Raw genomic sequence first — 13,207 nt, forward strand, 5'->3', positions numbered from 1 at the left:
TTCTTTATGGTCCAGCTTTCACTTCCATACATCACTGCTGGGAAAATCATCGCTTGGACTATACGGACCTTTGTTGGCAAGGTGAGCAGTGTTGATAACCTGCTCAAAAAGTGTGTGTCTGTTTGTCTGGTGTTGATGCCGACAGCAACAACAGTTTGAATCCACACCCCAACCAGTCCCAATGGTCTTGGGCTGGATAACATTAAAATCAATTTTGTATTTTTACATATAATAATAATATTAGAATGGTAGGGTTGGAAGTGACCCCAAGGACCATCTCGACCAGCCCCCTGCCATGAAGGAATCTCGGCTAAAGCATCCCTGACAGATGGACATCCAACCTCTGCTTGAAAACCTCCAAGGAAGGAGAGCCTTTTGAGGAAGTCTCTACCGCTGTCAAATCGCCTTTCTTGGAACTTGAAGCCATTGGTAAAAGTCCTACCCTCCAGAGCAGGAAAAAGGAAGCTTGATGGTGCTGGTAAAAGGTGGAAAGGTTGGGCCACCAAGAGGCAAGATGGAGCCAGCATTTCCTCTCCACAGTCATGCTTGTGCTCTTAGAATGGGAGCAGCAGCCTCTGACCTGCAGGAAGCTGCAAAATGATATAACAAGGAGGGGTTGGGGTTGGGGTGGTCATTTGAAGTGCCAGCAGGTTTTTTTCCTATTAAAAAAATGCCCCTTCCTTGTGTCATGGCAAAACATTCAAGATACGAATGTAAATTGTTGGAGCTCTTTTTTAAAAAAAATGGTTTTTAAAATTGCATTTCCAATGCTGGGGATGGCGAATATTTAAAGGATTTCTTTTCTCCCTTTCTTTATATAATTGGGAAAGAAAAGCAAGTAGGTGATGCAATAAAGGGACACAATCAAAGTGATAAATCAGAGCTGTCTTACCTTCTGTCCACGCTTCCCAGGCACAGCTCCGCACTTCAAAGTACTGCGTCTGAGTGCTTTTCCTTTTCCTTTTATTTTTGGCCCTGTGCTTTCCCTCTTTCCTGCTGCACCAGAGCAAACAGCAGTCCTTAGAAACCCTCAATTGCCGTTCGTTCCAATTCAGCATTATAGAGCAGGATTTTGTCAGGGAAAATTCCAGGACTAAAGGGGGAAAAGAAAAGCTTTGGGATGGAGTGTTTTAAATTGCAGAAATTGTGGGTGAGCCCTAAGAGGAGGTTCTGTTACAGATTTGAGGTTATCCAGCAGAAAGCAGGCATTGCCCCTTCTGGAGAGGCTGCCCCCCCCCCCCCCCCCGCAGTCTCCACCGGATCAGGCCAGTGGCCCACCTAGTCCAGCATCCACATCCCACAGCAGCCAACCAGATGCCCACAAGCAGGGGCTGAGCACGAGAGCAACTCTCCCCTCCTGACGTTTCCAGAAACTGGTAGTCAAAGCATTGCTGCCTGTGACCACAGTCCCATTGATAGTCCCCTCCTCCTCCTCCTCCTCCTCCTCCATGAACTTCTCCAACCCTCTTTCAAAACTGTCCCACTTGGTGGTCACCTCCGCCTCCTGTGGGAGGGAGTTCCGCAGTTTAATTGTGTGCAGAATGAAGAAGGATTTTCTTTTCTCCGTCCAGAATCTTCCAAAGTTCAGCCCAAGCAATCAATAGGTAATGCTAGGCGCCTTCTCCTGGCTCCTCCGCATCGTTTTCACCGGTAAGCTTCCAGTTCATCAGAGTTGTCAAGAAAGGCATAATGTTCATGCCGAAACATCAGGCATTCCTGAAAGCACATGGAAATGAGTCTCATGGCATTCAATGCACATGAGCATCAGCCATGCTCCATCAGCTGCTGTATCTGCACTATTTCCCCCTACATAATCTCAGCATTGCTTTGCAGGGCTTGCAAATAGCCGTGTAATATTTCTGTACGTTGCTTTTGACTGGAGACCTGATATACAATGCAGGATTTGCCTGGTTGCATCTTATAGAATCACAGAATGGTAGAGTTGGAAGGGATCCCAGGGGTCATTCAGTCCAACCCCCTGCAGCTCTAGCATCCAGGACAGATGGCCACCCAACCTCTGCTTGAAACCCTTCAGGGAAGGAGAGTCCACCATCTCTTGTGGGAGTCTGTTCCACTGCCCAACAGCTCTTACGGTCAGAAAGCTGGTATTTAACTCCTCGCAAATGAGCGAAAATGTATAAAACAGGCTCAAATGTATGCTGGAAATGTAAGGAAAAAGAAAAAAGAAGGCACCTTTAATCATATGTGGTGGAAATGTAAGGTAGTAAAAGGATTTTGGGAAATGATATATAATGAGCTGGGAAAAAATGTATAAAATAACCTTTGCTAAAAAAAACCCGGAAGCCTTCTTTTTCGGAATTCTAAGTGCCAAAATCCCATGGGAGCAGAAAAGACTTTTTATGTATGCAACCACGGCTGTGCGGCTGTTATTGGCCCAGAGATGGAAAGAAGATAAAGTCCTCACCAGAGAAGAATGGCAGCTGAAGTTGATGGACTATGTCGAAGTGGCTAAAACGACTGGAAGAATCAGAAATCAGGCTGATCAAAATTTTAATAAAGAATGGGGGGAATTTAAAACTTATCTTAAAGACCATTGTAAACACTTAAAATTGTTAGTAGAATTGGAATATCACTTGCAGTTTAATGGTGAATTTTGGATATAATGGAGATGTAAAAGATTTGGGTCATCATAAAGATGCAGGAGGAAATGATTAATAATAGGACTCACAAAGGGGAAGATGGAAGTCCTTAGAATCTTGTTTTTATGATCTATGTTCGATATAAGATTGTAAAATTTTAATCAGAAGATACAAATAAATATTATTATTTTTTAAAGCATCCCTGACATTTGGCCACCCAACCTCTTCTGAAAAACCTTCAAGGAAGGAGAGTCTACCATCTCCTGAGGGAGACCGTTCCACTGCCAAACAGCTCTTAACCAGAGCCAGAGTTGCATTTCTTGGTTTCTTCTTGTTTTTGTCATTGTGATTGGTTTGATTTATATTGCGCATATATATATATATATATATATATATATATATATATATATATATATTTCATAGGCACGCAGGTGGCGCTGTGGGTTAAACCACAGAGCCTAGGACTTGCCGATCAGAAGGTCGGCGGTTTGAATCCCCGCGACGGGGTGAGCTCCCATTGCTTGGTCCCTGCTCCTGCCAACCTAGCAGTTTGAAAGCACGTCAAAGTGCAAGTAGATAAATAGGTACCACTCCGGCAGGAAGGTAAACGGCGTTTCCATGCACTGCTCTGGTTCGCCAGAAGTGGCTTAGTCCTGCTGGCCACATGACCCAGAAGCTGTATGCTGGCTCCCTCAGCCAATAAAGCGAGATGAGCTCCGCAACCCCAGAGTTGGCCATGACTGGACCTAACGGTCAGGGGTCCCTTTACCTTTACCTATATTGCATTTTGTGTTGAAATCTTTCAACAGAAATACTTACTGAAATTGGGAAGCCGAGGAACAAAAAAGCGAAAAATGGCCCATTTGCCTTTCTCTCGCCTCCTGTCAATTCCGCATTGTGCAGGATGGATCCCTGCCTTTTGTGCTCCCTCCACAGGCTGCCAATTAGCTGCCAGTGGACCCATAATTAAAATGCCTCTCAGGGAGCCGATCAGACCCCGTTTGGTGCCAGGAGAGGAAGGAGGCGAGGCGTCTCCAGAGAGAATGCCACCCAAAGCCCAAAGCCCACTTCCTGGCTCCTGCGCTTCCAGGAACACTCGGATAGGCTGGGATTTGCTTTCAATATAGCTAAAGCTTCTTGATTGCGGCTCCATCCTTCAGACATGTCTCGAGAAGCCGAAAGCCTAACATTAAACATTTCCTGATGAATATATTAATTATTGTTCTCCCGAGCCGAGGCGGGCTTGGAGGAGAAGAGCGCGGCAATGTCACACTTGAATTAGAGTCTTTTGCAACTTAATTACACCCGGGTTGACTCTCTCTGGGGCAGGCGCTCCTGGCCGGTGTCAGGACGGAAGGACGCGAGCACTTCAAGCGCAAGAATTAGGCCCCAGCAGCCCATCAATCCACCTCATAATCTATCCAAATGCTGGCGGCAGATGCGAAAGCAGAGTCCAAGGGGAAGCAGGAGGGGAACTGCTTATCAAGCGTCAGATGTCTTAAGTATGATGGACGTGTTTTCACTCCGTTGTTGCCTTACAGATTTCCTGCAAGACAGCAGCACGCAATATGTAATTTGCTTTAAACAAGAATATTCATTTCCCCTTTTCTTAGCTCCCTGCCCCTCTCCTAACACTCCACAAAGGCACTGTAAAGAGCGTGGAATCATGTAGACCTGGAAGGGAACCCCAAAGGCCATCCAGTTCACCTCTCTGCAATGCAGGAATCACAGCTGAAGAATCCCCGGCAGGGATTATTTTGGGGGTTGATTTTCAAGGTTTAAATTGGGGGTGGGGAACCTTCAGCTCAGGGGCCAGAGGTAACCCTCCAAGGCTCCATTTTAATGCAGAATGTGGGAATAACTTTCTGATGGGAGAGCTGTTTAGCTGAGATTCCTGCATTTCAAGGGGTTGGGCTAAATGGCCCCAGTGGCGTAGCAAGGTCAGGTGGTACCCGGTGGGGGGAATTTCTTGTCACACACCCCCATTGATTTTGTTTGGGGGGGCCTGCAAAAATGGTTTGACTTTATTGGGGGGAGATTGCATGCCTTGTGATGAGGAGTCTGCCTGCCGCCATACAGCTGAGCGAGGAGCCAGCGGGTGGACTTCTTTTATACTTTTTACACAAGATTGTGTCATGTCTATTCTTTTTAAGAGGGATATGAGGGAATTACCAGGAATCTTATACTGAGAGGCTAAAACTAGCCTGCAACAAGCTAACTGCTGGGCATTTAAAAGGTGAATGTTAAAACTCTGCTAAGTTATAGAACCTGCTAGCGCAAGTCAGGAAGGATATTATTCAACATGATATCCTCTCCTGTCTCCCTGAACATTCCCACAAATAGGAGCAAAACTCCACAGAAAACCCAAATTTCTGTTTTTCATGCTGTGTTAAAGAGTGGATTTTCCTGGCAGGGCAAAGGGGGGGGGGGGAGTTCTCTGACACAGGGGCTGGATGACCCATCAGGGATGTTGTAGATTTCTTGCATCAGCAGGGAACTGGATGAGACGATGCCTTCTGAAGGTCCCCTGACAGTTAGGGATGGTGAAGAAATTTGGTTTGGCTGACATTTACTGCAAGCCTAGGTAATGCACATTACCTGAAACAAGGCAAGAACTGGCCCCAAAGGCAGTCTGGATGATTCCCCTGCGACCAGCTCCAGTCAACAGTCTGGCTGCAGTCCTTTGGGATAGTCAAGGAGTCCCAGCACTTTTTAAAAGCAGCCCCACATAGAGCATGTTAAAGGTAAAGGTAAAGGGACCCCTGACCATTAGGTCCAGTCGTGGCCAACTCGTTGCAGCACTCATCTCGCTTTATTGGCCAAGGGAGCTGGCATACAGCTTCTGGGTCATGTGGCCAGCAGGACTAAGCCGCTTCTGGCAAACCAGAGCAGCGCACGGAAACGCCATTTACCTTCCTGCCGGAGTGGTACCTATTTATCTACTTGCACTTTAATGTGCTTTCGTACTGCCATGTTGGCAGAAGCAGGGACCGAGCAACGGGAGCTCACCCCGTCGTTGGGATTCGAGCCGCTGACCTTCTGATCGGCAAGTCCTAGGCTATGTGGTTTAACCCACAGTGCCACCTGCATGTTACAGTGGTCCAAATGGGACGTAACAGACTTGCACTTGTCCCATGTCTAGAAAGCATGAATCTGAGCAGTTTCCCCTTTGTCCCTGTTTAGGGAAGTTTTAAATGTTTGATCTTTTATTGTGTTTTTAATATCCTGTTGGAAGCTGCCCAGAGTGGCTGGGGAGACCTGGCCAGATGGGCTGGGTATAAGCAATAAATTATTATTATATTTATTATTCTAGATGCTGGTCCGATCAGTTTTGGTCTTGCCCCGCTGCATTCCTCCAGAAAACTCACTCTTTCACAATAAATCAGAGCAAATGTCAATCCGGAGAAAACCTGACAGACATTTCCTCCGATTCAGCAGCCAAGATCAGGTTCCCGGGGGGGGGGGGCGGAGGTGGGGCAAGGGCACATCTCAATGGCCCTGAGGTGTGTGTCTCACATTTCTGAATCTTGGGATGTAGTTCTCCATATAAAAACATAGAAAGTGGGGGAAACTGTGGAAGGTGAGGGGAGAGTGGCCATAATTGGCTTAGTGAAAATTGTGTACAAAAATGTGCTGCATTAGAGGAAGCTGATTGCAGAAAATGTGGCAAGACAAACTGCTTCCATGAAAGAGTGTCTAGGACTCCACCTCTAGAGACCGACCGGGATTAAGGAACACAGCAAACTCTTCGCTGGAATGAAGGAATTTAAGTCTGAAATCCTTCTGCATGTTTTGTTTTTCGCCTCCAAACGACAACAAAAAATGAGTGAGCTGGAAGAGAAGCTTAATGAACTGAAAAACAAGACAGACAAAAATAATATTTGTGTCTTAGGGCCCCCTGGGGACTTGTTGGACGGAGATGCGACACAATTTCTCCAGAAAACTCTGCCAGAGGGCCTTATCTGTCCCATCATGACCTCTACCCTTAACTCTGGGGGGAACCAGGAAATTGCTCCACAGCTGTGGAAAACCAGGCAGCGCCTGAGCATGTGAAGAAGGAAGGGAGTTTTAAGGCGGAAAGAAGTTTGGTGACAAGGACTTTTTCATGCAGCGCTTATTTAATCCATGACACTCGCTGCCAGAGGAGGCAGTGGATAGCTTTGAAGAGGATTGGAGAAATTCATGGAGGAGGAAAGGTCTATCAGTAGCTATGATCTGCATCCCTGGTCAGATGCAGCAATGTTCCTGAATGTCAGTTCCTGGAAATCGCAGGAGGGGAGAGTTGATGTAGTGATCAGATCCTGTTCATGGGTTTCTCACTGGCATCTGGTTGGCCACTGGACTAGATGGGCCTGATCCAGTAGGCTCTTCATACATCCTTATGTTCTTATTACCACTCTTAGAAGCGAACCAATTTGATTTGAAAGATCACATGTCTGGGTGTTCTGGAAATTTCATAGGGCTGGTTTGCAAAGGTGAATTATGTCCATGCAAATTTTCTCTTCCCAAGAGGTCCCATGGAGAAGTAAGAACTCACATCCTGTGGTGTTTTCTCATTGGCACGATGACCAGCCAATGAGAATGTAGAGAATTGAAGATGGGGGGAAAATGAGAAACTGAGAAAGATCAGTCTGGGCAGATTCCACTCTATCTATTCGTTCTTCCTTCCTTCAAGAATAGTGGGACAAAACCACACATTGATAAACAATGGGACTTATTCTCGCAGGAGGCAGTGCTGAGCCCCAACCTTGATGGCTTTAAAATGGGATGGCAAAAATTCCTGGAGGAGGAGAGGGCTACTGATGGCTCCTAGCCACAGCCTCTTCCCACCTTGGATCAAATCTGCACTTCCAGGTGCCGTAAGAAAGCTGCAGAGATAGCACAGGACAGTGCGCACCCCGGAAATGATCTCTTTCAGCTTCTGCCTTCTGGAAGAAGGTCCAGGGTTACAAAAACTAGGACTAGCCGCCTGAGAAACAGTTTCTATCCAAATGCGATTTTGGTTTTAAACACAGTGTAAAGTAGTCTCTATGGGAGTATATTGTATTTAATTACGGGGTATCAGAGTTTTTAGGGGGCTAACCAGGCTGGGATAGCTGGGATAGCAGGCTTGTTGGTTTTTGAATGTCTGGTGTAGATTTTTTCAATTTTGTTGTACTGTATGGGACAATTACAATAAAGATTATCGTATCATATCGTATCGTATGGATGAGGAGAGCAACTAGGAGGACTTCCAGTTTCTTGGATTTCTCCACAAAGGAAGCCAGAGAGAAGGAGGGAGGGAGGGAGAGAGAGAGAACGCCTGCTGTCGGAGATGGGAGCAAGCTTGTTTTCTGCTGCTCCAGAGGGAGGACATAAATCAATGCAATCAAAGAAAGGAGAGTCCAATTAAACCTTAGGAAGAACTTTCTGTGGGTAGAAGCAGAATGGACTCCCTTGGAAGGTAATGGACTCTCCTGCCTTGGAGGTTCTTAAACAGAGGTTGTATGGGTTATCTAGTCATGACTCCTTCGTCACAGGGGTTGGACTTTCCAACTTGACAATTCTAAGATCTGTGCAAACCACAGATTTGACAGCCACCAACTCTGCCTTCTTCTCACAGCTGAACCCTGAGGAGCTCCTGTTGCCAGTGTTGCCAGGGACTCTTGTTCTTCTCCTTGCAAGCAAATGAGTGATCTCCTGCCCCACATATTCAATAAGCTCCAGGCCCCAGGCCCCCGCCTATCTGCTCCTGCTCCTGCCTTGGTAAACAAAGGCATTTGTCAGGGAGCAGGAGTTGGAGTCCTCCTCTTCATCAGCGGGCAACGGAGGTGAAGCGAAGAGCTAGCCAGGCTCTTTTACAGTGGACAAATGTCAGAAGTGTGGGTTGCCACACCCAGCTGCCACTTCCAGGTGTGATCCCCCTCCATTGCAGGGGGTTGGATTAGATGACCCTTTGGTCCCATTCTGCTCTTCTCTGCATGCACCATGTACCATGGTCTGGCTTGTGTGAAGGTAGCATGGATGGAGGTGGGGACCTCTGGCCTCTGGAGAAGGAAGCAGACCTGCCGTCTTCCTCGTTTCTTCTCGCTTAGTGGCTGAAAGTATCTGCATAGAGGGAGATGGGTGGATATTGCTTCTGTAGTGCTCATTAGCCTCTAATTTGGACCATTAAATGCAGAGTCTTGTTCTGATCAGTTCTATGGAGAAATTAGAAAATAAAATAAAAAATGATGGAGCCCTTTTAAGCAAGATAATCTGTCTTACTGGCAGCTTCCATCAACTTTATTTAATCACGGCTTTTTAACAACTAAAAGATAACGAGGCATGAATGTACCTCCTTCCGCTCTTTTAATTACCTCTATCTTTCTGGATCTCCAAAGGAGATGGCTGCCGATCTTATTGAAGGCCTTTTATTTACTGTAAAGAGAGGCACGTGTGTGAGCTGCAAATTTAAATCAAACTTTAGCAGGCTACCAGCAGACTCCAGATGTTGCCAAGATTTGGGCTGCGCGTGACTCTCGGGAGCCTCTCGGGGAGGCTCATTCACTTAGAGAATCACAGAACCATAGAGCTGGAAGGGACCCGAGGGTCATCTAGTCCAACCCCCTGCAAGGAAGGAATTACAGCTTCTCTGAGCTGCTCCTGAGTTCTCGTTCCAGGCTGGTCCTGAAAGGAATCCATTGCTGCGTTTCACATTTCCCCTAACTTGGCCCTCCAGATGTTCTGGGACTACAATTCCCATCATCCCGGACCACTGGTCCTGTTAGCTAGGGATGATGGGAGCTGTAGTCCCGAAACATCTGGAGGGCCAAGTTTGGCCATACCTGCCTTAGACCTACCCAGCAAGCCTGGAGAGGAAAGAAAATGTGACCCAGAGCCCTGCAGATTTGGACAAGGCAGATTTGGATTCCTTGCTTCATTTGGATTCCTTTGAATTCATTTGGATTCTTACTTCACCAGTTTCCAGCGGCGCTAAACCAGAAGGAAAATGTGTCCCCTTTCCTTTGTTTAGAAATCATTTTGCTTTTCCTGAACTATGGAACCGACAGTTTTTGTAACAACGTAAGAGGTTACCTGATTTTGTTGTTGTTTAGTTGTTTAGTTGTGTCCGCTTCTTCGTGACCCCCTGGACCAGAGCACGCCAGGCCCTCCTGTCTTCCACTGCCTCCCGCAGTTTGGTCAAACTCATGCTGGTAGCTTTGAGAACACTGTCCCACCATCTCATCCTCTGTCGTCCCCTTCTCCTTGCGCCCTCCATCTTTCCCAACATCAGGGTCTTTTCCAGGGAGTCTTCTCTTCTCATGAGGTGGCCAAAGTCTTGGAGCCTCAGCTTCAGGATCTGTCCTTCCAGTGAGCACTCAGGGCTGATTTCCTTCAGAATGGAGAGGTTTGATCTTCTTGCAGTCCATGGGACTCTCAAGAGTCTCCTCCAGCACCAGAATTCAAAAGCATCCATTCTTTGGCGATCAGCCTTCTTTATGGTCCAGCTCTCACTTCCATACATCACTACTGGGAAAACCATAGCTTTAACTATACGGACCTTTGTTGGCAAGGTGATGTCTCTGCTTTTTAAGATGCTATCTAGGTTTGTCATTGCTTTCCTCCCAAGAAGCAGGCGTCTTTTAATTTTGTGGTTGCTGTCACCATTTGCAGTGATGATAGAAATTTATAAAATCACACGTGTTGTGGAGAAAGTGGATAGAGAAAAGTGTTATTCTCTCTCTCATTACACGAGAACTCATAGATGTCCAATGGAACTGAATGTTGGAAGAGTCAGAACAGATAAAAAAAAGTCCTCTGCCACACGGCACATAGTTGAGCCATGGAACTCCCTCCCACCAGCGGCGGAGCCAGCCGATCGGGCACCTGGGGCGGCGCACGTGCCCTGCGCCCAAGGGCGGGGCCAGCCACCTGATGTCAGTATTTTCATCCCTCCCATTGCAAAGATCACCAGATCATGTTTGTTTTATTTTCTGTCAGGAGGGGGCGGAACTACTCTTCCAGACTTCCGTCCCCAGTACTGTGTTGTTTTCTCTTTGATCTGTCTAGAGACAAGATGGCAGCATGAGAGAGCTGACTCTCTCATACATGTTTGTTATGTTCTTTTATTTGTTTAATCAGTAGAAATAAAATTAGGTATGCAACAAAACCTCCACAGTATGGTTTCCGTTTCTCTGCTGCTTTTGAGGGGCTCGCAATAGCAAATGTGGGTTCACTGCACCAGGACCTATTCCTTGGGAATGCTGCGCTGCTGTTCCTGCGTTCCTGTGATTGGAAGGTCAGAGAAGGTGCTCCCAACACGCAGCCCATGCAGGCCATGAAGATGTGGGCTGTATATGGGTGTACAGTCACCTGAGGGGGTGGGGCCAGCCACCCATGGGGCAGGGTGAGCTGGGGCAGGACACTCCGTGGGACCTCCGAGGAGTCTGCCTGCCTCCTCCCACTCAGCCACCCTACAGCTGAGGAGGAGATGGTGGGCGGACTGTTTGGGGCAGTGTGGAGCATGTGAGCACCCATACCACTGCAAGACTCCCAGGAGAGACACGTGACTTGAGCGCGCTGCAGGCCCCACGGTGAGTGCCGCCCGGCATTTTGTCACCCCCCTCAGTGGTGACACCCGGGGTGGCCCGCCTCCACTGCCCCCCTTCCTCCGCCCCTGCCTCCCACAGGAGACAGTGATGGGCACCAACTTAGATGGGTTTAGAAGAGGATTAGGCAAATTCATGGAGGAGGAAAAGGCTTTTGATGGCATCTTCCTCTGCTTCCACGGTTGGAGGCAGCAATGCTTCTGAATACAAGTTTGGGAAACAGCAGGAAGGGAGAGGGCTCCTGTGCTTGGATCCTGCCTGCAGTTTTCCCTTTGTGGCATGTTCTCATTGAGAAGAGAAGGCTGGACTAGGCGGACCAATGGCCTCAACCAGCAGATGCTCTTCTTGTGTTCTTTTGGGTCAAACTGAAGGGAGGAGATCTAGTCCAGCCTCCTTTCTCACCTTACAGTTGTTACCGGAAAAATCCGAGGGCTCCCTTGGACAAAAAGTAAAGACACCAACCAGAGTAAATTGAAGCAAATCAGCAGCCTGTAGGCTTGGTTTTTATTGAAGAAAGACTGTCGCGACAGGGTGCTCCCCTCACTTGCAGGTGAGAGGAAAGACACAGAAAAATGGTGTGCAAGACCTTATAAAAACTTTTGAAATTCCCCTCCTCTAGGTCAAGCCCACCCCCAGAAACATCATGCATACATTACAGAAAGGAGGGGTTGAGGGAGGAGTTGCAGTGGTAACCTGAGTGTCCTGTCACCTGGCTGGTTCCCTTCTCCCCCTCCCCATGAGTCACTTCCAGGAGACAAAGGGGAGTTGGCAGTTTCCTGCCCCCTGAGGGGAGATCTGATCATTGTCCTTTGTTCCAGTCCGTGCTGAATCCACTCCCATATGCAAGTTCTTTGTGATCTTGATTGTCTTCTGTCTGGGACCATCAGGGTTGGCATAGCAACTGGGCAGGGCTCCTGTGGATGTGCTGGGATGGTGAAGGGATTATGGCTGCCCTGTATCAAACCTTCCCCATTTTGTAGTCCTTCCTTCATGAAGTAAAATAGAAGTGGAACAGTGCAAATCTGATGTATGGTTGATTTTCTATGAATTTATAACAGAAGCATAGCGTATGTAGTGTGTGAGTGTGAGTGTGTGTGAAGTTTGTACAAACTGAATGATTGGGGTGGGGGGTTCCTGCTACACAGTGGTCATGTTTTGTAGATGCTTGATGTCTTCTACAGCAACTACTCTATCCCAAATTTAAAAATGGAAAGCGTAATGCTGGTGGTCAACAAAAGAGATTCAAAGACGCTCTCAAGGCAAATCTAAAAAAAAGTAGTATAAACACCGACAGCTGGGAAACACTGGCCTGCGAGCACAGCAGTTGGAGAACAGCCTTTACCAAAGGTGTCATGGGCTTTGAAGATACTCAAACTCAAGACGCGAGGGAGAAACGTGCTAAGAGGAAGGCACGCTTGGCAAATCCACACTGTGATCAACTCCCACCCGGAAACCAATGTCCCCACTGTGGAAGGACATATGGATCCAGAACTGGCCTCCACAGTCACTTACGGACTCACTGCTAAAACCGTGTTCATGGAAGACAATCTTACTCAGCTACGAGGGATCGAAGGAGGAGGAGGAGGTTTCAGAACTAAAATGGGTCATTCTTACCCTACAAAAAAAACCACATTCAAGAGAGAGGAGTTCTGGATTGTCTAATTGAAATGGACCCCTAGAACCTTCTCCCTTTCTTCTTTCTGTAGGCATTCCTGCTTGTGGGAAAGTGGGTTTTTGGTTTTCCTTGCGCTGCAGAGCCCAATCAGTGTTGCTCATCCCTTCCAGATCGTTGTCTATAAATGGCTCCAAATCGTGCATCATGTACTCCAATAAAGAAAGCCATATAATTCAGATCAGATGAGAGCAGCCACAATAAAACAGATAATGGCACTGTGGATGTGCTGCCCATAAGCCCTTTATCTACATTAATTAATCACAATACCACTGAGAAGTCAGTGGGATTGTGAAAGGCATACAGAGACGTGTTGGGGAATCAAAACTTCCCAGACAATGAATGTCACAAAATGAGCTGCTGTT

This window comes from Podarcis cretensis (genome assembly GCF_951804945.1).
Source record: "Podarcis cretensis genome assembly, chromosome: 1".
Classification (NCBI taxonomy): domain Eukaryota; kingdom Metazoa; phylum Chordata; class Lepidosauria; order Squamata; family Lacertidae; genus Podarcis; species Podarcis cretensis.